General features: G+C 43.3%; 2 long non-coding RNA genes across 2 annotated transcripts in view; both read right to left on the bottom strand.

Annotated features, from left to right (window-relative positions):
• Window positions 1-3,588: 3,588 nt before the first annotated feature.
• On the bottom strand, window positions 3,589-14,460 carry LOC310762669. Its single transcript, XR_014548126.1, has 4 exons — window positions 14,346-14,460; window positions 13,787-13,839; window positions 10,241-10,309; window positions 3,589-3,747 (listed from the first exon to the last, which is right to left on the bottom strand). It is a non-coding gene; the product is annotated as an uncharacterized lncRNA (long non-coding RNA).
• A 1,340-nt stretch (window positions 14,461-15,800) lies between these two features.
• The window catches only part of LOC310762668, an 80,270-nt gene continuing 70,874 nt past the window's right edge, over window positions 15,801-25,196 (bottom strand). Inside the window, exons 2-3 of the long non-coding RNA XR_014548125.1 lie at window positions 20,703-20,838; window positions 15,801-16,371 (exon numbers count right to left, since the gene is read on the bottom strand). This is a non-coding gene — a long non-coding RNA (uncharacterized lncRNA). The remainder of the gene's footprint in view (window positions 16,372-20,702; window positions 20,839-25,196) is intronic.

Genomic DNA, 25,196 nt, shown 5'->3' with positions numbered 1-25,196 from the left:
CCGCAGGGCCCTATTCTCTTGTGACAGAGCGTTCCACCAGATTGGAGCCGCAGCCGAGAAAGCCCTGGCTCTAGTTGAGGCCAGCCTAACCTCTCTGTGGCCTGGGACCTTCAGGATGTTTTTATTTGCAGACCGTAAGTTCCTCTGTGGGACATACCAGGAGAGGCGGTCCCGTAGGTACAAGGGTCCTAGGCCATATAGGGCTTTAAAGGTTAAAACCAGCACCTTAAACCTGATCCTGTACTCCACCGGGAGCTAGTGCAGCTGGTATAGTACCGGATGAATGTGATCTCGCAGCGAAGACCCCATAAGGAGTCTCGCCGCGGCATTCTGCACCCGCTGGAGTTTCTGGGTCAGTCTCAAGGGCAGCCCCACGTAGAGCGAGTTACAATAATCCAGTCTGGAGGTGACCGTTGCGTGGATCACAGTGGCTAGGTCAGGGCGAGAGAGATAAGAAGCCAACTGCTTAGCTTGGCGGAGATGAAAAAATGCCACCTTTGTTATAGCTGTAATCTGCGCCTCCATAGAGAGGGAGGTATCGAAGATTACATGAATAGTACAGTTGGTTTTGACAGCATCAGTCAAATTCTTGAAGGATGGAGGATCCAGTTTAGGCCTCACCTTCCACTCAGGATGGCCCCAGTCTTCACTTATGTAAATTTTCAAGTAGAGAAATTTTGAAGGTTCATGAGACAGCTGCCTTCCTATGCATCTCAACTTTTTTTTGAAGGTGTTATCTGAAGTGGGTGGTGCCATGGGTCTTACGTGACCTCTCTCCAGCTGAATCCCAGGTTGGAGAAAGGGAGGGAAGCAGTGACAAGGTCAGCACAGTGCAAATGCACCAGTAGAGCCAACGGAATGCTTCTACAACACATTTGCACCACACTGACCTCACTGCCGTATTGTCCCTTCTCTTCTCTATGCAGGTATACATCAGTGACTTGGGCAGAGGGAGGTCAGATAAGCAGCGCAGAACCTACTGTGCTGTCTGCTACTGGTTGGAATGTAGCCTGTAGATGTCTATTGCTGCTTCCGCGTTATTTCAGCATTCAAGTCATATGGTGAGTTGGCTCCTTACTGAAGCCAACAACCATACTGTCCACCAGTGTCAAAGGTAGAAAGACTGTGTCTCTTGCTGCTACAAATTAATCTGCAGCAAGGAACTATTGCTTTCCTTTAGGTTTAGTTATTCCCATTCTGTCCACTGATTCTATGTGGCACAGTTCTCCAATTTATCACAGGAAGCAAAAACAAAATAAAATTGACTAAAACAAAAACACGTTGCCAACAACGAATGTGAAAGATTGAAGACAGTTGCAATAACTTGTTTACAGAGGATTTAGTATGTCAATAAATTTGGATTAAAAACAGACTTGAGAAAGGCAGACATTCTCGAGGGCATGCGTGTGCTTGTAACCGCAGCGTAAGATTAAAATCTTACCACTTTCTAGAGGTAACAGTTTTATGTTATTTGTAATTTTAAATGGATTTGATTCATCTGTCTGGTTGCCCTACACAATAACAGCAGGTCTTGTCTCATCAGGGTATATAGGCCTATAATAGTCTATTAAACTGAGACGCATGGAGGTTATGTAAAATGAAATACGTTCCCTCATATATTGTCTTGCAGAAGGTGCCAGTGTACTTTGGGCTTGAAGCTCTAGTATATTCATTTTTGCTTTGGGATTCTCAGTGTCAGAATTTTGCATAATGGAACTCCAGAGATCTGGTCGACTGTTTCTGCAAAACATTGCCTCAGAATAGGCACTTTACCTGTCTCCTGTGAGAAAATTATATCCACCTATTCTTTCTTCCAGCCTTTGTTTTCTCTGAAGCCATTTACTTAAAATGCTAAGTTTATTCAATACTCGCTTTTAAAAGTCCTCAGCTACATAGATAAGACAGCATTTGGGGGAGAAATTTACATTGAGTTGGATGCAGACCAAGTTCAGGTCCCACTGAAAACGCCAGTTGTTCTGCAAGAAGATGGAGAAGGATGCTGCAAGCCTCCACAGCATCCCGCTTCTAGCCTGGGTGCACTGTGGCTACATCAAAGGCAGCCACCAGACTCTGGCGGCAGAAAGGCTTGATGCACTATATAAGAGAGGGGCTGACACTGGAAGAGCCCAAACACAGTGACTCGGAACACTACAAGTTGATTAAAAGTAAGGAGGGAGTCAGAGGACCAAAAAAAGCTAAGAGTCATACACCAGAGGGGACAAAGGGCAAGAAGCAGAGGCAGGTAACGCACAGACGAAGGAAGAGGAAGTGAGGAGGCTGCAGCAAGACAGCTTAATACAGTGGTGGTACCTTGGTTCTCAAACACCTTGGTGCTCAAACAACTTGGAACCCAAACACTGCAAACCCGGAAGTAAGTGTTCCGGTTGGCAAACTTTTTTTGGAAGTCGAACGTGCTCCGTTTTGAGTGCCACGCTTCCATTTTGAGTGCCACGCTTCCATTTTGAGTGCCACACTTCCATTTTGAGTGTTACACTGAGGTCTGTCTGTTTTTGCTATTTATTTTGCGTTTTTACGGCTCTTTTTTGTTTTTTGTGACTGTGTGGAACCCAGTTCAGCTACTGATTGATTGATGGTGTGACTGCTGTACATTGTTTATTGCTTTCATTTTATGGATCAATGGTCTCGTTAGATAGTAAAATTCATGTTAAATGGCTGTTTTAGGGGTTGTTTTTAAAAGTCTGGAACAGATGAATCCATTTTGCATTACTTTCTATGGGAAAGCGCCCCTTGGTTTTGGAATGCTTTGGTTTTGGAACGGACTTCCGGAACAGAACCAAGGTACCACTGTAGAATTCTGTATGGAGGTTGCGGGGCAGGAATGTCTGAGTGCTAAGACCCAGTCATGAGTCAGAACTCAAACCACTGTAAGAAGCAGTGTACTTCTTACACTGTTGAGATGAGAATAGTCTCTGATTCTTTAGGGAACAAGGGAGCACCCAGATACACTCTGAAGTTAGGGTCATTCTGGGTAGGATTGGCCTGTCCATGAGGCAGACAGAGGCAGCCACCTCAGGGGGCAGGGGTGTCTCTGCAGGCTCACACACACCCCACCACCAGAGAAGTGAGAGGAAGCAGAAGCAGCTTTCGGTTTTTAAGAATTTTATTAAATTTTCATAACTTTAACCAATTAATTTCAAATTTGTTATAAATTTCTCTATAATTTGATTTCCCACCTTTCCTTCCATCCCTTCCACATTCTGCATAATATCACACATTTCACCTAATACATATTCCTCTATTTCATATATTATCATTTTCTTCACATTGCTCAAATTTCAAATCTTGCCCACGATTTCATTTGGTTATGATATTTTTTTTTTCAAATAATCGAAAAAATGTAGCTTCCGAGTTTTGACGAGATCTCAGAAGAGCTCCCTGAGATCTCCTTGAGATCACCTGGAGGCCTCAAGAGGCCTCATTAAACCTTCCCAGTACCGCAGTAAGCAAAGCAGAGCATCTCACGAGGCCTCTGGGTAATCTGGTGGGGCTTTCACGAGATCTCACCAGAACCCAGAAACCGCAGCCATGTTGTTATCTACTGAAGTTCTCACCCTGGGCCAGCAGGGGGATACTATAGATAGTTTTCACTCAGGTCCGCATATACAAATAAGGAATTGAAAGTGACGTCCAGTGATTGGATAGTTACAGAAAGTTGTTACTGTTGCTTTGTAGTTGAGCTCTATATAAGCAGGTTGGCTGAACCCTTCAGTTCAGTTCAGTTCTGGCCTGTGAATAAACAAGAGCTGTCTGAAGAATAGCTGTGTCATCTGATATGTTCACCTACAACTTAACACATGTGACCAAAGTAAGTGAGACTTCAGAGAAGGCAGTGGGGAGAGGACAGGGGACCTTCCTGTTTTGCCTCAGGTAGAGAATCAGGATGGGCCAACCCTGAATCTTGGCCTCTGAGAGCTGTCCTGGAAGCAGGGCTTGACATATGACTAATTTAAGTCCCACCAAGGGGACCTTCTTTTTCTTTCCCCATCTTGCAGGTGTGATGTTTCATATTTATTGGTATGGTATATTATTTTTTAACAATCCAATTTCTCAAACATTCAGAAGGTTTGGAAACAATTCTAGTCAACATGACTTCGGTGTCATTTTTTAATATACATATTTATGGAAACTGGTGGGTGACAAACTGCTGGCTGACAGCCATCTCAGAGGCTGTACAATTTTACTATTCCCGCTGTATAGTTTCAGAAAGATGAATAAACCCGCAATACTGAGGAGAAGCATTTATCATCATTAGCCAGCATGTCAGCACTCTTATTTGTGGGAACTGTCCTAGTGCATTTGTATCTTTGCTACCTTCCTTCTGATACTCGCCTCGTACAACTAGCACAATCAGTAAGTCCAGTTCTGGATGAAACATTGATCTTCATTTGATTATAGACAACTGCTCACCATCTGTGGCTGGGCACCCATTTGCTATAATATTATGTCTCATTAGAGACAAGTGATATATTGAAGTCATCACACCTTTGGTTTCCAGATGACAAAAGCCTTAAGCACACCCCGGTGTCTCAATAAATTACTTTTTGGCATATGTCCCATCTGATGCTCAGTGGCTTCTATAGTGCCTCTGTAAAATGCATTGTGTAAAAGTTTAAGGCCCTCATAATTTATACAGACATCTAGTAAAATATTTAAATCTGTCATGGCAAATAAGTCATCCCTAACTGAGATGTGTTCAGAAAGGACAGGAAGGGACAATTCACACCAGACGCGGAAAGTGGAAGGGAGGGGTTTTGCTGTAAAAAAACCCCAAAGAAACAGAAATACTTGTGTTTAACATCTTTAAAAATGCATGGCACACTGCTGTGAGAGAGATTATTGGAGGAATGCCCCTTGGATTTGCTGGTGATTTTCCTAGTTTTTATCTTTAGTGAGACTTACAAATTTAAAAATCTGTTTTCCTCTGTTCTCATTGCATGACCCAGTGACATGAACTAATAAGCTTGCTCCCCCAGGTGCTGTGAACAGTTGTGGGCTGCAAGCTTCAAGTGGTTTAATGCATAACCTACTGGAGTTTGGGCTGATTTGTTGGCAGAGGATAATCAAGGACTTTGGAATGCCTATCAGGGGCACAAAATCATTGGTAACAAAACTGAAGCCATCCAAGTTGGGAACTCTCAAGGCTTCAAGTACATGTTCTTGTCTCACTGGAAGAGGCTGTATTACTGCAATATGCTGCATGTGGGGCTGCCCTTGGACCTCATCCAGAAGCTGCAGCCAGTGCAGAATGTGGCCATCAGCCTGCTGATGTCACCATTGTTAAAACAGCTACACTGGCTGCCCATCTGGTACATGGGGGGGGGGGAATGAAATTATACCCTCCAAGATTTCTCAGATAAAAACAGGGACATTCTATTCTACACCAGGAAGCTTCTCCCATATTTGATCTCCCTCACACATATATGAAATATACTCATATACATCTGTCGTCTTGAGCCAATTACAACCTCTCAGCCCAACCTACCTCACAGGATTGTTGTAAAGAAAAAAATGTGTGAGGGAAGAGTTCATGCACAACACCTTCAACAGATAAATGGAATGAAATAAAAATTTAGCTGTTAGCTGCCTTACATCCCTGTCAGAAAAAAGGATGATTAATAATAATAATAATAATAATAATAATAATAATAGAAATTGTGAGAATGATCAGGAACATGCCAGAGAGTAAATTCTATTGAACTTAGTGGCTCTTACTTCTGAGTAGACATGTAAAGGCTTGCAGCGTAAGGCTCAATTTACAATGAAGGAATAAGCACTTCACAGGTTTCTGAAAAATTGCTGGCTGCTGAAGTGCTACAATTAAAGTGGATTGGTTATATTTTTCTTCAAAATTATAGGAAGGGCTTTGTATGTCAGCTTCACCATTTCCTTCATTTGGTGCAGGTATTTTATTTTCAGTTTTATTTCTATTTTTGCACCTGCACGCACCCACCCACCCACACACAAGCAAGGGCTCCTGTTTCCAAAAAGGACAGGAGGGAGTCTTGATCTCTCCACCACTTTTAATTGTTCTCCAAGATGTGGAGGGAAACATATAAACATACAAATAAAAAGGAAAACAAGAGACATTCCGGGATCATATTAGAAACCGAGATGGCTTCTTTAATTCCAGGACAGACCGTGGAAAATAGGGACATGTGAAGTGAGTGGCAGGAAATGTTTTGTATATTATAGATAAATATAACCAAAAACAACAACCCTGTGACGAATAACTTGCAATAATAAGCAAAAGCTGTCTGACATTTCCTTCAATGATATATGAAAAAGGCACTTATCTTGGAGTTCTGCTGATATTCACGATAAATTAATCAATTTATACAGTGAGTAATCTGGGAATGCCTGATGCTATGTGACAACCCTTTAGATAGATGTACACCCCAGTCTTCTCCTCTGTGTTTACTATTTTATCTTTTAGTGTGGCATTTCTATGCAAAGGTATCAGAGAATTGCCAGTGTCTCCCTTTGCCCACTTCGTCCCCATATAAACATTTTCCTCCTCCCCCTTTCCTTCTAAATAGAAAATGTGTCCAATAGGTCAGAACATGCAGTGAGAGAAGGCATGCCTGAACAGATGGCAGAAGCATCCTTGAATAACCTCTTTTATCCTTACAATCGCTCTGAGCTTCTGCAAATGTAAAAAATAAAATGCGGGGTTTTTCTGCATAACTCGATGTAATGAATGTTATTAAAAACAGAAGGAATATAAGGGGGGAATGAAAGAAATAGCAGATTTGGCAATTAAAAAGCTGATGTTGAAAATTACTAGGGGAAAATTTATAAGAGGTTTGCAATGTAAGAGGGGAAAGCAGAATTCAAGCCTTGCACATTTTCACACCATGACTAGGAAAACAGAATATTCAGGAAGAGGCCACAGGGCAGCCAAAGCAGGGTGCTTTTGAGTTCCATTAATTTTAGTCAGAATGTGCACTTAAGGCTGTAATCCTATGCATATACAGTGGTACCTCAAGTTAAGTACTTAATTCGTTCCGGAGGTCCGTTCTTAACCTGAAACTGTTCTTAACCTGAAGCACCACTTTAGCTAATGGGGCCTCCCGCTGCTGCCGCGCCGCCGGAGCCCAATTTCTGTTCTTATCCTGAAGCAAAGTTCTTAACCTGAAGCACTATTTCTGGGTTAGCAGAGTGCGTAACCTTAAGCATATGTAACCTGAAGCGTATGTAACCCGAGGTACCACTGTACTCACTGGGAGAGTGTGTGCTATTGGACTCAGAAGGTCTTATTTCTGAATAAATGTGCTTAGGATTGTGCTAGACATGTTTCCTACTGAAATAAAATTGAACTTTTAGCTTTGGCTGAACAATGCCCCATTGATCTCCCTCTTTAATCAGGGGGGGCATTATTTAAAGAGAGCTACACAACATCTGCAATAAGTTCGCCATCTTTCACTTGTTTCTCATGAACCACATGTTATAGCTGTAAAAAAGAGAGATTTACTTACACACACACACACACACACACACACACACACACACACAATGGCTATTAATAATGTAAGCACTCCAAGCTGCCATTTAATTTTTAATGTCAGGCTTGAATTCATGCTATGAATTATTATGCTGTCAACCAGCGCGATAAAACGTAGAATGGAGAAAGTAGCTGAGCTACACGGCACCTAAAATAGGATTCGAATCTACAAAGTTACCAACGATGAACATTTTAAAAGCTCAGGCCTGAATATACTGTATCTTCACCTGTTTCCTGTAGGAAAACATTTCAATGGAGAGGACATTTAGAGCAGGGGTCAGCAAAAAATTTTAGCCACGGACCGGTCCACTGTCCCTCAGACCTTGTGGTGGGCCAGAGAAGCGGCACCAAGGGGGGGGCTGGAAGAAGAGGTGAGGGGGGCAAGTAGTCCTCCTCCCCAGCCCCAGCAGCTGCGCTCACCTTCCCTGGGGCTGCTGCTGCCACCGCCACCACTGCTGCTTTTCGTGGGTAGGCAGAACGAGCTCGTCCGCTCCGCTCTCTGGCCCACAGGAGCACCAGGGCAGCGGTGGAGGGAAGATGAGCGGTGCAGAAGGGCTAGCCTCCGGAGAGGCGCTGCTTAAAATGGCTCTCAGCCAGCTCAGCCCAGCCCCCTTCCTCCTCTAGGCAGGGCAGGGAGAAGCCAGGAGAAGGGAGGGAGGAGGTGCCGCCGCGAGGTGTATGAGGAGGGGGGAATGGAATGGCACAGGGGAGAAAATGACACAGCCTGAATGAACAGAATCCCCACGCCGATCGACAGACAGTCCACAGGGCAGATCCTGAAGGCCATTGGGCCTGATCCAGCCCGTGGCCCTTAGTTTGCTGACCCCTGGTTTAGAGCCCATGACTTTCCCCGAAGAATCCTGGGAACTGGAGTTTACTCCCCCAACCCACAAGCTACAATTTGCAGCACCCTTAACAAAGTACTGTTCTCGTGAGTCTTTGGGGAAAGTAATGTGTGGTGTAGTGGTTAAGAGCGGTAGTCTCGTAATCTGCGGAACCGGGTTCTCGTCTCCGCTCCTCCACATGCAGCTGCTGGGTGACCTTGGGCCAGTCACACTTCTTTGAAGTCTCTCAGCCCCACTCACCTCACAGAGTGTTTGTTGTGGGGGAGGAAGGGAAAGGAGAATGTTAGCCGTTTTGAGACTCCTTAGGGTAGTGATAAAGCGGGATATCAAATCCAAACTCTTCTTCTAAATGCATGATGAGTAAGCAGCAACCTGTGAGCTGGAAGCTGGACTCATGAAACAGCTGCATTCACCTAATGCCACATGAATCATAGAATCATAGAGTTGGAAGAGACCACAAGGGCCATCGAGTCCAACCCCCTGCCAAGCAGGAAACACATCAGAGCACTCCTGACATATGGTTGTCAAGCCTCTGCTTAAAGACCTCCAAAGAAGGAGACTCCACCACACTCCTTGGCAGCAAATTCCACTGTCGAACAGCTCTTACTGTCAGGAAGTTCTTCCTAATGTTTAGGAAGGAACATGGAAGGAACCAGTTTGATTGGGTCCATTTTGTTTAATAGTACCTGTTGCCATTTCAGCAGGTAAAGCCATAATAATTTCAAGGAGTGTTTGACATGGGTTGGGGAACATAAAATATCCTCAGTGGCTCAGTGGTACACCACATGTACTGCATGCGAAATGTGGCAGATTCAATGCCCAGAATCTCTAGATAGGGCTGGGTAAGGCCTTGTGTCTGAAACTTGATGCCAGTTTGCGGCTACAGCACTGAGTGAGTACTCTGCTTATGGCAGCTTCCCATGTTCCTGTTGATTCAATATTGAGAGTCTCATAATACAAGGCTCTAGGTAGCTACTAAAATTATACAGGTTGAAACCTTTTGTTTGGGAACGTCTCCTTGATTTGTTTCTGTTCCGCTCGCCCTTGTTTGAATGTCCCCTAAAGGCCAGGAATGCAACTTCTGGGTCTGCATTTCCAACTTGGCATTTATTAAAACTATTCATTTAGCTGATGAGAAGTGCTTTGACTTGACCTTCATGTGCCTTGGTGCCATTTTTGTTTGATTACAGTGAAGGTGTGCATGCGTCGAAAGTGCAAAAAGGTCTTGGAATCATCTAAGGGCAGAGTGGAAGGAATACTTTGGAAGATGGCCAAATAACCCTGAGATGAGTCGTTTGGAGAGAAGAGGCTTGGAGGATGAAAACTCTCTGTGGTACAATGGATGAAAACAAGCTGTACCATATACAGAGCATCGCAATTCAAATCATAAACAGAGGAAGGGAGCTCTCCGAGCAATGGAGCTTTTCTCAGAAAACATCCAGACTCTTACTGTCAGGAGTTCAGCCTACACTTGACTGGAATGTTCTCTTCCTCCTGGTCGATCATTCGGGAGCTTCATAAGCTTTCTTCTGCCCGAACATCACAGCGACCGATGCCAACCGACACCGGCACACTTAGGGATCCGCAGAGTTTGAGCATCATGCGTAACAGACCTCAGCAACTCAGCATTTTGGCTAATCTACTTTATTTACATATAAACACACACGGAGCACTGCAACATGGCTCCCTCTCTCTCTAGCACCAGACAGCAAAGAGAAAAAGGACAAAGGACAATAGTCCCACTTCACAGAACACAGTAACACAAACATCCTGTCTTCGTCACTTCCCACTCTGTGGAGTCAAAACACATACCGTCATGTGAAAGACAAAAATCCCATGACTGCAATCATGGATCAGGAATTCTAACACTTACAACACTGGAAAACGTCTTTTGAGCCCATTATTTTCAAACTTTGATGCCAACACTGCTTAGGATTAAATTCTGGAAAGCAAGAAAATGCAAAATAAAGTAACTTCCATTCTCCAACATGGTAATTTTAATTGTTTCCTGTGAGAAATTATTAAACTTTTAGGAACAGAAGCTATTATATAAGTACAGCTGCTACTTCAGATGTAAGCAGAAGCAAAGGATGATCAAGTCAGAAGATTCTTGTCCCATGTATGTGCAAAGTCAAACCAGTCATTTGTTTCTTGCCTGCAAAGCTTTTTAAATAATGTGAGTGTTGCCACCTAGTGGTTTTATTTACTTCACAATGAATACCACACAAAATGAATGCAAATCACATATGACTCATATCTAATCATTAGATTAGAGTCTAATGTTCACATTCATTATTTTTTTTAGAAATAGAAAAAGCATTAAATAAATACAGTCAGTGGAAAAGTTATTTCACAATGCAAAAATAAACCGAAGAACACTGAATTCACCATTGCCAAATTAAGATGCTACAGAGAAATACAGGGAAGCCATGCATTGAGGGAACAGCTGTTTGCTTAGACATCTTGAACACCACTTCTAGTTGGTTGGTTGTTCATTTAATAATAGAATCAAGCAATTTTAGAACTGGGAGGAATCTTAGGACTCATCTAAGCCAGTTGTTCTCAACTTGTATGAATACAGGTGCTCTTTGTTACCTAAAAAAAAAATTCCAGGGGCTGTTGGTGGCCACATGCTAATCATTGTAATGTTAGGCTTCATTAACTGAGAAAACATAATGACAAAAACTATTATGAACTTGGAAACTCTTTTAGCTTGCATTGATTTCAAAAACCTTCAGTGCCTTTTTTTTTTTAGTTGGATAGGCAATTAACAGGCTTGTTTCACAAATAAGGGAGAAGGAGCGTTGCTGGCTTGGTTTGGTTTGCCTTTGTTCTAGTTTTTAGCATGTGCTTAGTACCGTAGTTTCAGGCTGTGAGCCGCCCTGATATCTATGGGTGGAGGGCAGTAGTAGTAGTACTAGTACTAGTACTACTAATACTACTACTACTAATAATAATAATAATAATAATGGTGATTATATTTTTTGCAGGGCTTGGAGTGAGTGGGTGATGGTCAGCTGCTAGAATGCATGGGGTCGGTGCTAAATGGTCTGGCGTGCTTTACAACCACTAGAGACCTTGTTGGTGGGGGGGTGGAGAAGGAGCCCACCCCCCAAGAAGACGAAGAAGAGCGAAGGGAGGAGGCTTCCCTTCCCGGGATAGAGTTGCCCATAACATTAAACACAGGGCACGATTCCAGGGAGAGAGAGAAACCAGGGCAGCAGCTGCTGTTACTCACGACTCGGGCTAGATGTAGCTGAACAGGATGGGCAAGCAGGGATGCAAACCCAGCGAGGAGGCTCCACAGCTGGCTAGAGGAGGAAGAAAGGGGGCACGTTGGGGGGTGCCTCTCTTCTTCTTCTTCTTCTTCTTCTTCTCCTTCCTTCCTTCCTTCCTTCCTCCTCACGTTCCGCTTCCCCCTCACCATCGCCCGCCTCCCTCTTCCCACAGGGCGGGCAAGAGAGAGAGAGAGAGAGAGAGAGAGCGCTACATGCCAGCCCGCCATATAGTTGGTGGGGCACAGCTTCCATCCTAAGCCTCTGCAGGGATCGCTCTCCTCCCGCAGAGGCTTGGGAAGGAAGCTGCACGCCCGCCAGCCATATGGTTGGCAAGGGGCAGCTGGCAGGCATGGAGGGAAAGGGGAGGCCACCGGCAAAGCCGCGCAGCTCCCCCACTCACTGGGGCACCCCTGAGAGGCTGGCGCCCTGGTGCAATGAACCACTAAGCCCTATGGGAAAGACACCTCTGCTTACTGTTCACCAGCTGGCTGCAGTAGAAGTCAGTACAGTGGTACCTTGGGTTACAGACGCTTCAGGTTACAGACTCCGCTAACCCAGAAATAGTACCTCGGGTTAAGAACTTTGCTTCAGGATGAGAACAGAAATTGTGCAGCAGCAGCATGGTGGCAGTGGGAGGCCCCATTAGCTAAAGTGGTGCTTCAGGTTAAGAACAGACCTCCGCAACGAATTAAGTACTTAACCCGAGGTACCATTGTAAATGTAAAGTCAAGAAAGGAACTGGCTAGTCAATTTTTCTCTGCCACACTAGGGATTAACTTGCCCACCTACCAAACACTGTTCACTGCTTCAACAGTTCATAGAAATCAGGCCAGTAAAGCAAAATTTCACAGGTTGAGAGTAAACCACCCAGAGTGGTGAACCAAGTCTGGTTGATGCCAGGGCAACTGGACACCCGTTTTAAATGTTCCCTCTGGGTACAAGTGCTATCTGGAAAGAAATCCGCACACCTAGGATATTGAGCAATGTATCATCTTCAGCTCCTGGTTCAGGAAGCTCTTTATGACAAGGGCCTGCCAATAGGTAACAGCCACTTGTTCTCTAAGCCTGGCAACAAGACGGCACTCTTCATTAAGTGTTTTCCACAAGATGAGCACGCACATTTTCTGTCACTGAAACCTCAGTTCTATACTTGCTTCCCCTCTCATAAGCAGTGGCGGAGCATATGCCCATGCTGCCCAGGGCGGGTGCACTCCCAAGGACGGCGTGGTGCAGAGGGTGCCCTCCCAGGTGCAGGATAGCTGCTCAGGTGCCCGGAGCATCACACGTGCGCCCTGCAGCCAGGGGCGGAGTGAGGCAATCACGGGGCCGGAGTGAGCCGCCATGGCAGACATTCGGCGCACTGCCTGCCTGCGACTCCCAAGCCTCCCCCAAGCCGTCAAAACAAAGGGGGAAGGGGGAATGCCGCCAGCAAAGCATCGCAGCTCCCTGCCCTTACCCCACCCCCACTGCCCCACCGCTTCCTACGCACCTGCTCATACGTACCATTAAACTTATTGGGTTTGTGAAGGAGAGGGCGCATTCAGCAGAGCCTCTCAAACCCCCTTCTTTGCCCAACTTTGCACAACAGCCCTGCAGTGCTGTTATCTGGGTCTCACTGTCCAGTAGCCACCACCATCCTTTTTTGTCAGAGAGCCAGCGTAGTGTAGTGGTTAAGAGCAGTAGACTCGTAATCTGGGGAACCGGGTTCGCGTCTCCGCTCCTCCACATGCAGCTGCTGGGTGACCTTGGGCCAGTCACACTTCTCTGAAGTCTCTCAGCCCCACTCACCTCACAGAGTGTTTGTTGTGGGGGAGGAAGGGAAAGGAGAATGTTAGCCGCTTGGAGACTCCTTAAAGGGAGTGAAAGGCGGGATATCAAATCTCTTCCTCTTCTTCATCTACAGCACCAGAAACAAAGAGGGGAACTGGGGATGCACCAAAGCCATTGGTTTTTCAAAAGGCCCTGATCGAGTGCACCCTGCACTCTGTGGCAAGAGATGCTTGGCATACTGGCTTAGAGAAATGAGAGTGGGCAGATCAGGGTCTTTCTTCCCAGAGTTTCTTCTAAGTAGATATATTAGGATTGCACTGCCCTTAAAAAGGCTAGAGAGAGAGAAAAGATCTCTGGAAAGGACAACTTACTATTGACTTTCTGTCTCCTTTTGTAAAGTCCCTTTCTCACACAGGGGAAAGTTCTGAAGAATGGAAGGCAAAAGGTGAAAAGGCGAAAATGTTCATTAAAGCTGGAAATACCTGACAAGTGTTATAGCATCACAAAAGAGTCTTCAAGTGTTCTAGCATTCGGAGGGGGTGGGGCAGAGAAAGGGAGTAAGAGCAGGCTTTTAAGAAAACCAAGGACAAAAACAGAACAAACTCACTAATGGGAAGAAGAGAGAATGGAGTATAAAAGCAGATGCACAAAAACCTGTGCATTTAAGTGTTTTGAATTATGGAAGCCTTTTTAAAGAGAACCTAACTCGTATTATGAATTCTGACAATACAACTTTGGGATTGTTGTTGTTTTATTTTTTTAAAAAAATATTCTTGCAATAAAAGTCAGTGGTATACTGCAGCGGTTTGGTGAGAATTTCTACTTTTTTATAAGTAAATAAAAAGCTTTAGAGATACAGCTGGAGTGAATGGTGAGGCAGAAAGATCTCTAAGCAGTAAATCCCTTTGGAAGTAGCACCTTCAGACTAACCTGTTATTCTCAATCTCCACAAAAGTGTGTCCAAGCAGTGAAGGGGGTGAACAAACTGCTGCAGCTGCCTCCAGGGCCATGCACCTTCACATTTTCCCAACTCTACATGCCCACAAGAATATAATAATAATAATAATTTATTATTTGTACCCCGCCCATTTGGCTGGGTTTCCCCAGCCACTCTGGGCGGCTTCCACAGAAACCAAAAATACACTAAAATCATACATTAAAAACTTCCCTGAACAGGGCTGCCTTAAGATGTCTTCTGAATGTCAGGTAGTTGTTTATCGCTTTGACATCTGATGGGAGGGCGTTCCACAGGGCGGGCCACAGGACACAGAAGTGTCCTGTCTGCCTGAGATGGGGCAGGGCTGCATCACAGCCCCCAGAGGAATAGGAACAGAGAGACTGTCTTAAGGTGCTCTTTGAAGAAGCCTCCTCCCTCCTTTAAATGAAAGGGTGGGATACCTTTTTGTGCCCCCTGCCATAACCCTGTATCACCTGTCTCCCCTTCTGGTTGGGAACCACTGGTCTAGACCAATCACCTACTACTCAGTGTGGGGTTTACCACAGAGCTGAGGGACCGGTAATCGTTTGATCTGTTCATGACTAAGCCACTCCCATTTTTGTTTCACTGACCCTCAAACATAGGTCTGTCCCATTTAGTGTGGATTTTTTATTTAAAAAACCAAGCTTCACATTTAAATTGCATGTAAATTATTGTTTCGATTTATATCCTACCCTTCCTCCCAAACACCCTTTTTGCCGGTTTTGCTTATGCCTGTAGACTTATATTCACAAAAATTAACATCCTTCTAAGATCTTTTTCTAAAAGGGTGCTTCTGACTCCCATCTTACCAGTCCATCCATTAACCCAGTTTCTTATTTCTGGTACTTACCTCTTTCAGCTGCTGTCTTTATCTCTATTCCTAAAGAGAAAATTCAGTGCAATTCCTTTAAAGGTTCAGTAGCTTTGCCTGGAGACAGCCATAGTCACTTTGACAGGAGTAAATATTCACACCTCTGGTTATTTGAAAGTATTTTCATGTAAACAACTAACACGTAGTGGGAATGCTATAAATGGATATACTTCAGAAAAGACCAGCCAATGTTCCATTTGGTGCAGTCTCCTAAGTCGAAGAGTTCCCTCAGTTGTGCTCTATTAAAACAATTTAAGTTCAAGTCCCTTTAAAGGGAAAGAACAGCATCATATTGAAAACTGTACATGAATTCACCCCAGAGATGAAGTTTGCTTTTATCTCTGAAATATATAACAATCTCCTTGTCATATTTTTCAGCATCATCCTAATAACAACTTCAGTGGTCCCATGAAAACTACATTGGTATCAAAAAGGGCCCCCAATGAACAAACCAGAAGTTTTTGCACACCCAGGGGAGCTCTCCCCCCCAAAAAAAGTGGCAGAATCCAAATCAAAGGTGGTTCGATAGCCAAGGCAACACAGATAGCTTCCCTCGTCTCTCCTAAGAAAACACTTTTGTACTTTCTGAAGCCCCTACCCTCCAAATTACAAAAAATAGAATAAAACATGAAGACTGCAAAAACTGAGTCCTGAGTACCAGGTAAGTTATCTGTTATTTTTAAAAGGATTCAGTCAAGGATGAGAGTGGGCAATGCTAAATGAGGGTGCTTAATGCATCAGGGGTAGTAAGTAGGATGAGGGAGATTCAGTTGGCCATGAAGCTCACTGCATGGCTTTGGGTCACTCGTTTTGCCTCACGGGATTGTCCTGATGATAAAATGGAGGTGTGGAGGCTAGAATGCTGCTTTGAGCTCCGTGAAGGAAAGGTGAGACATGTAGCACAATAAGCATGCATTACCTGGAAACAGATGACAGCATCACCATAAAGTTTTGAAGCATCCATAGAAGCAACATTTGGCTATTTGGGAAAGTTCTCTAGATGTCCTACAGCTGCATCCTGTGGCAATGTTGTTGGCTGTGTAAGCAGGAAAAATAGTCTCTTCCAGGTTCTGTATAACTTCTCCTCAAATGATCTCGCCATACATCTGAAAGCAAATTACCTTTAGCAAAATTCCATCTCTCTGTACGTGTGAGATCAGAATCCTAGCCAACAATTGCTCAGGAATGCCGAATCTTTCTAGAGAAATTGTTTGCTATGACTGCGCATGGCGTTTATCCTGCTTAAGATCTTGCCATACTCAAATTGGCCCAAATGGCAATTACTATCTCTATCTGTGATAACGACTCCTCTTCTACTTTATCTCCAAAATCATGTCATTTCATTGAAGCTCTTTAATGCATTAGATCATTAATACAAGGAACCTTTTCTTAATCAAGGATATTAGTATAGTAATAGTATCTATCAATCTATAACATTTAGTGCCTAAATTACCGTATTTTTTGCTCCAAAAGACACACCTAGTTTTTAGAGGAGGAAAACAATAAAAAAAAAATTCTGAATGGGCAGGCCGGGTCTTCCTGTTATATACCTGCTGGGATTGACAAGGTATATGACCCTCACCTGAATCTTATTTAACTCTCGGGGGGGGGGGGCGGGAATTAGCATCAGACGTCATGTGCATGGAAGTTGCCAAATCAATTAACCAACTAGGGTTACTGTTAATAGCACCAGTTTTCCTATAACTTGATATTGCTGGATAGTTCTGATGAACTGCAAAAGCATTTTTAGCTTGCTTTCTGTTGCCACCCTGGAACTTTTCTTTATTAGTGCCACTTTGTTTTGTACGATTCCTTGCAAATGAAGGAAAACAACTTTTCTCCTTGTATATGTTGATAATATGTTTTTGGTTACTGAGAACAAGAGTAACTTGCATTCTGGGCAACCTAGGGGCGCTGGGTGGATCTTTGCACCCCGGCACTGCATATGCTTAAGATGGCCCTGTGAATGAGCTCAGTAGAAGGCAGTTCTCTCCTCCTGTTCTGCTTAGAGTGTCTCCTTCTTTCCTCTTTACAGACTGTAGTTTCAAGGATGGGGCTGGGGCAATGACAAGAAGATCGTCACCTCCACTTGGGTTGACTGTGTGCTATAAGACTGGTCTCCTCATACTGCAGGGTCTTCCATTTTACAGAGTGTATATTCAAGAAGGGGAGGGGAGGGAAAGTGCCCTGCTGCAGGAATTCCTTTCCTCTTCTTAGATGACATTTTTGAGGGACGGGCAAGAACAGTGCCATCCTGTTTCGTCACCCGATATGAAATGGGAAGGTGCTGCCCCAATTCACCACCGCCCAAGCCTCCCTTTTTACATATGTAATAATTTTTAATTTGATTTTACAAATATAGAATTATAACAATCCAAATTACATATCCCTATTTAGAGATTTCTCTGGACTTCCCACCTTCCCCTCCATGGATCCTATTGTTCACCTTCTCAACTGCATATTATTTCATAGTCCATATTTTATATCTTTCCATATTATCCATAATATTCACTACATTACACGTGTTATTAAAATCCTGCTAAGTTTTGTCATTTCGGCATGGTTCAACAGCTTGGTTTGCCATTCCTCTCTGGTAGGGACTTCGTCTTCTTTACATCTCTGGGCTAGTAGCATCCGCATTGCTGTTGTCACATACATGAAAAGTCTTCTCTGGTCCTTTGGAATGTCGGTACCTACAATTCCTAATAAAAGGCTTCTGCGTTTGTTTGTTTGTTTGTTTGTTTGTTTGTTTGTTTTTACAAAAGTTATTTTAAACATTTTTTTTCAATTCATTATACCGTAATCAGAAAGCCTATTAGCTTTATATAACTGCGTCTCCTAGGACACTGATGACAGCCAGTTTCTTCCATTGATTCTTTCACTAAAACTGAGGGGTCAAACCACATGCAACATCCAAGATTATTTTAATTTATCAATAGGGTGGGCCTATTTGGATTGGAAGCATGGCATGTAGAGGGGTCTAACTCTTTGCTTGCACACTCTTGACTCCATTCCAAATTCCCAGAAAGCTATTATTGACCACAGAAGAAGAAGAAAAAATACTGGTGTAACTCCATTTTCATTTCCATAGATTATAGTAGTAAGGTAAAGGTAAAGGACTCCTGGATAGTTAAGCCCAGTCAAAGGCGACTATGGGGTGTGGTGCTCATCTGGTTCCAGGCCAAGGGAGCTGGTGTTTGTCCACAGACAGCTTTCCAGGTCATGTGGCCAGCATGACTAAACCGCTTCTGGAGCAACAGAACACTGTGATGGAAACCAGAGTGCACAGAAACACCATTTACCTTCCCGCCACAGCAGCATCTATTTATCTACTTGCACTGGTGTGCTTTTGAACTGCTAGGTTGGCAGGAGCTGGGACAGAGCAATGGGAGCTCACCCCATCGCGGGGATTCGAACCACCAACCTTCCAACTGGCAAGTCCAAGAGGCTCAGTGGTTTAGAGCACAGTGCTTAAATTGTGAGAGCAGCATAAGGGGAAAATTGGAGCCCAGGTCTCTTCTTCCACACCCTGCTGCAGTTTGATCCTGATCCCAATAAACCCAGCTTCTTGCAAAATAAACAGGCACCTGGAGTTCAAATGACATTTTTATACCATGTGCAATTTGCACCAAGAAACACACTTGTTTTTATTCATATGCACGTGTATATAGATTAGGGCAAGCTAAGTAAATTATCCGAATCCAAATCTCTTTATTTCAGTGGGTCCAACCTGAGTTTAACGAACATCTGTTATCACCCATTATTTAAGATGTTTATGCTCAGATTTCAGCCATAACTAAACAATCCTTCAACGATATTAAAGTAACAAATGTTTTGCCACCTTTGACAAACTTGCTTCAAGCCATCTCAATCCCTTGAGTGTTTTAAATGAGATAAACATAATCTGTGGTAAAGCTTCCAAGAACCACTTGTCTGAAAATTAGTCCATAATCTGAAGATAGAAAATGTCATCTTCCTTGTAAAGAAACAATAATGAAATATGACGGAACTATTGTTTACTGTCTGACACTCCAAGCTGTCTGCTAGGGATGTATTGACATAATTGTACCAAGACTAAAATTATGTGGAGATTGCTTCCTGAATTGTTCTGTTAATAGGTGTAATTTTCTCAGCCAGTATGAAACAAAATATCTGTCTTAGCCTGTTGTTTTTGTTTTCTAAATGACAATATTAATTACTGTTAGTGTACTATAATTTTCACAATACAGGAGTGAAAATACTGCTTTCGGAAACGTTTCAGAAGCCCCACAGTGATTGGCCTTTTGCCAAACTTTCAAGGTAATAGCTCAGTTGTTAGATTGTTAGGATAGTCTATCCAGTCTAATAAAGGGGGGGAGGTATGCTGTCTGGAAGACAATAGATGATAGATGATAGATAGATAGATAGATAGATAGATAGATAGATAGATAGATAGATGATAGATGATAGATAGAAAGATATAGATAAGAGAGAACTTAGTTCCACCTAGGTAAAGGTAAAGGGACCCCTGACCATTAGGTCCAGTCATGACCGACTCTGGGGTTGCAGCGCTCATCTCATCTTTATTGGCCAAGGGAGCCGGTGTACAGCTTCCGGGTCATGTGGCCAGCATGACGAAGCCGCTTCTGGCGAACCAGAGCAGCGCATGGAAACACCGTTTACCTTCCCGCCGGAATGGTACCTATTTATCTACTTGCACTTTGACGTGCTTTTGAACTGCTAGGTTGGCAGGAGCAGGGACCAAGCAACGGAAGCTCACCCCGTCGCAGGGTTTGAACTGCCGATCTTCTGATTGGCAAATCCTAGGCTCTATGGTCCCTATGGTCTCTATGGCGCCACCCGTGTCCCTTAGTTCCACCCACAGGGACTTAAATGTAGGATTATAAAGAAGTTTTGTGTCACCTAATGACATAAAGCTTTAAATGGTAACACTTGGAGAAACTAAAATTCATTGAGAATTCTTGTGGTTTGTGTAAAGGCCATACCATTCCAATAAATTAGTCTAGGGATGGGAATTCTTAGTAGATGTTTCCTGGTACCTAGGTTGTCGGTTGGTTTTAATCTTGAATGCTTTTAGCTTCCCAGTTCCACTGACTCCATTTGCATCATCACTGTCATCAGAGAGAGGTGATCAAACAGGTGTTAGGATCAAAAGCTTAAAAAGTGGACCAATTATATTTTCATTTTGTATGCATATATGTACTGGGGCGAGCCCATTTACTTTAATGGCAGCATTGTTTTTGACTCCAGTTTTACCATACCCATTGAGTCAATCACCCATCTCCCACTCCCTTCTGAGAAAAACCCCACCCCACCCTCCCACTATATGTAAAGGTCTGGTGACTTCTGTGTGCAAACTTAGAGTTTGTCTCTAAGGTGCTACTGGACAATTTTTATTTATTTATTTCGACTGCATGAGACCAACACAGCTACCTACCTGAACAATAGAAGCATTGTTTATGTTAGTCACGTATGTCCTCTTGTTACAGCTGTCACTCAACTCTTCCAGCTACTGTCCAGGACTGCTGCAGTTCTGTTTGGTCGGTCGCTATCGCAGCCCAACATTTGGATCCCTGTTTGGCAAATAGGCTTTGTAACTGCAACTGAAAACAAACTCCCTAGAAAATAAATGCAAACATTCACAGAAGATTAGATTACATATCTTGGTGACTAAGCTGACAAGGATAAGCCTTCAGAAAGAGAAACATGAAGTAGGATTTCTAAAAGAAAGCAGCTACGATCATAGACTCATGGTTGGCAACTGCCTGTCTCGGGAAATAATGGAAAAATGCACCTTTGGCGATGAAGTGAAACCGTTGGAGAGTTACGGCACCTGCTGTGGCTGTAGAGACTGATACAGATGTATTAAAAAAAAGGACTAGCTAGCTTTGGAGATGTCGCAAGGACAATGCTTCCCTGAAACATAGGTTTGTACAGTGTTCTATAAGTTTTGGAAGAAAGTACTGGACTGTATAACTATGACTGTGCAGAAAAAAGTTAAATCTTTCAGCAGAGAATATTCTTTTGAACTGTATACCTATTGTATAGAAATTAACGACAAAACAATGAAAATGGATTCTATGTGCCCTAATGGTGGCCAAGAGACTGATACTGATGAATTGGAAGAATAACTATATGATACCCTTTAATATAGTAAGCTATTAATATGTACATATCTATTAGGATAATAACACTGTATCAATTTATATTGGAATTATGGGATTATATTGCAGCGTGTGTGTGTGTGTGTGTGTGTGTGTGTGTGTGTGTGTATTCTTATACATACCTTTGTTCTTTCTCCCCTCACTTCCCTCCTTTTGTCTCTGTATCACTTTTTTAAAAATAAAAAAGGTTTCAAAGAAGAATATGCAACTTCACTAGAGAAAGAGAAGCAAGTTTGTCAGAAAATTAGAAAGGAGAAAAGGCAGATAGAGTGATTTATTCAGACTTGAGGGCTAGAGACCACTAGATGTTGCTGGCATACAGCTCCCATCATTCCTGGCAAGTGGCTGCTATGGCTAACGGCTGATGGGACTTGGAGTCCACCAACATCTGGAAAGTCACGGCTTTCCCATCCTCCTTTGTGCTCTTATAGGAAGCTTAACTCCTGATAATACCCTGATACCCTGATAAAGAGGAAACATTAACAGTGACCCTTTCAGAAGCCCTCTGCTAGTTTTTTTCCCCTTTAATAACCATATACTTTGAAGGAGAAAGCTAAAATGCAGCAAGAAGACAAAAGGGCACTTTTTGGATAATACTTGGGGGGAAATGGGGGGTGCATTGAAAAGTGCACAAGAGAAATCATTCCCTTAAGAGCATTACTCTTCGACCCAGCTTTTCCTTGAACATCAGGAAGAAAGTGATCTACGGAAGAATGTGTTTGAGATTTATGGGGAACATAATGCCTTTTTCAAGAAGGAAAATGCAATCCATCTCCAACTGCTTTTCTGCAGCTTTATAAGCAGAGAGTCTTTTACCCTCTATACTCATCCAACATCTGACAAGGCCTTGAGGGAGCCTCTGCTTGGCTTCCATAATTCTGGTCCAAATGGCAGGTGAAAGAGCTGCGGAGGTGAGGAACCAACCAAGTGCTTGGAAGAGAATGGGGTGAGGGCGGGGACCATATGCAATGCATGATGGGGAATCTGCTGGGGGCCCACACCTACAGAAAAAAAATTCCCCCATCTTGCTTCTTTACCCACCTCTCACTCTGGCCCAGATTATGGTGGTGAAAGCAATATTTATTTGTTTATTCGGGAAATTTATAAGCCACTTTTTTATTTTAAAAAAAGGAAATCGAGTGGTATACAGGTTTTTTAAAAAAAACACATACGCAAACCAATCCATCATTTAAAAGCAAGATAAAAATCAACAAACGATTTGAAAACAAATGTAACAAAATCATGTGGCTAGAAAGGCAAGCTGAAACAAAACAAAAAGTTTTCAGCAGACTGTCTAAAACACTGTAAGGGACTTTGGACAATGGGGAGAGTGGTTATATTTCGGTTTTGTGCTGTGGTTAGAAAGTAGCCCCCTTCCCCAGAAAACAATTTGCCACCCCAAGATTGTGCAAAAACTATCAGAGAGCTTGAGGGGCTGGTCTTTGACTGTCATCTGCTGCCACCTATTGGCAATAAACCAGATGAAAGCAACTCACTCCTGTTTATGCCTTGTTTATATGCCACTTTTCAGGCCTTATGAAATAATGTAATGACCCAATGCCCACTGCAACATTGCTTACAGTGTTGTGTGCAACATTTTATCACCCCATTTATTTATCCATCTCTTAATTAGCACTACCATGTTTTTTCTAGCTGTGTTTGTTAATTAAAATATTAGCAAACCACCTTTCATTCTTTTAATGATGAAAAAATAAACCTTTCTGGGCACTGAGAAACAGGTTCTGAATTCATTTGACCCTGCAAACATATGGATGGTGACAAAAGAGGCAGAACCATGCCAAAAAGAAAGTTAAATGGAAATTCACTTTTAAAATAACTGACAAATGGGAGGGGGGAATGCAAATATTCGTTTACAAAATAATCAGTAAATGTCATAGAAATGATAAAACAGTAAATGATATGAAAATTATTATATGAATGGAAGAATTACAATAAGTCTACCACAAGCACTAAATATTACATGGCGCAGCCCAGACTTCCCGTGGACAAATATTTTAATGCTAAAAATGCCCCAATGGAGCTCGAAGGTTAATTAGGAGTCGCCTGTTAAGTTTTGCATCATGTTCCCCATTGCAGTCATGAACTTAAGCTGAATGCAGACTGCTTGTATTTTTCCAGTGTTTATCGCTTTATTCTCTTCCGCTATTTTTCTACTGCAATATATTATTCACAGGGTACTTTTTGTGACTGCTTTGCTTTCCCCCAATAACATTCCACTTACAGTGGCAGATGCGCATGTCTTCATTCTCTCTAGGGGCTCATATAAGCACTGGAAATAAGAAGCACGCTTGGCCTAAGTTGAAAAACTCTGCCTCCAGGGACGGTCTCTTAAAACGTACTTAGTTTCTCAGACAAAACGAATCCTACCAAATGCCTAGTTCGGAGGCGCAGGGAAAAGTAATGTAGCAGGATAAAACTCCTTCGGGGTGAGATTTCCCTGGAGCCTTCTCTAGAAAAAGCGGCAATATTCCTGGGATGATGAGGCTGCTGCCTTGCTCTCCTGAATCATTGGTATAGTTTTACACTTAACACTAATATGGACTGAAACATAGGAGACAAAGTTTAAGAGTGTGCTGTTTTAGAAGATTCCCCTGCTCTCTCACCCTGAGTAAGGTACATTAAATGTGTGCACATACCGGTATTTAACAGGGGTGTGCACCAACCATGTTCAAACCTCAATCTGGCACTTTGGAAAACACCAGTGAAGCCATGGTTCCGATGCCAACATGGAGGGTGATGGATGGAACACAGTGCTCTAGACATAACGGTCAGCTCTGAATTGGTTCTGTTCAGTGATTTCGCTCGGTGTTTCAGCTCAGTGATTCAGCTCAGCTCAGAGGGTGGCCGCATCTGGCTGTGCTCTGATGTCCATCAATCCCATCCTCGTCGCCAGTGTTAAGTTGTGGGTGAGCATATCAGACGACACAGCGATTCTTCAAACAGCTCTTGTTTATTCACAGGCCAGAACAGAACTGAACTGAAGGGTTCAGCCAGCCTGCTTATATAGAGCTCCACTACAACGCAACTGTAACACTTTCTGTAACTATCCAATCACTGAACGTCACTTTCAATCCCTTATTTGCATGTGGACCTGAGTGAAAACTATCTACAGTATCCCCCTGCTGGCCCAGGGTGAGAACTTTAGTACATAACATCAGGTACCCAACTGCAGTTTTGTGCCTGACCATCTGAGACAGAGTCCTCTGGGAGGGTGGCTATAATTTCCCCCCTCTATTTGCTATTGCTAATAAGGGCTGTAACATTTTGACAGAAGTGAGTGCAATTATGGAATATAATAGCCCCTCCAGAGTGGATTCAGTCTGCCAGGTTACAGGCAAATAGCTTCAAGTGGGGGTGGGGGAGTTGCTGACATTTATACATTATACAGTCATACCTTGGAAGTCTAACGGAATCCATTCCAGAAGTCCGTTTGACTTCCAAAACGTTCAAAAACCAAAGTGCGGCTCCTGCAGCCAATCAGAAGCCACGGAAGCCCTGTCAGATGTTCGGCTTCCAAAAATAGTTCGCAAACTGGAACACTCACTTCCGGGTTTGCAGCGTTCGGGAGCCAAAATGTTTGAGAACTAAGTTGTTCGAAAACGAGGTACGACTGTATATGTATGTCTTGACATTGTCTGACATGAAATTGAAGTAAAGCCAATCGAACAGGCACAGATCTAAATGACTGGTACACCCTTAGCATCTGGACTTGTTGAAGTTGAATAGACCCAGCAAAGAAGCCTTCC

This window comes from Podarcis filfolensis, assembly GCF_964270895.1.
Source record: "Podarcis filfolensis genome assembly, chromosome: 5".
Classification (NCBI taxonomy): Eukaryota; Metazoa; Chordata; class Lepidosauria; order Squamata; family Lacertidae; genus Podarcis; species Podarcis filfolensis.
Note: the sequence above shows the minus strand (reverse complement) of the source record. Positions and strands in the feature narration are given on the sequence as shown.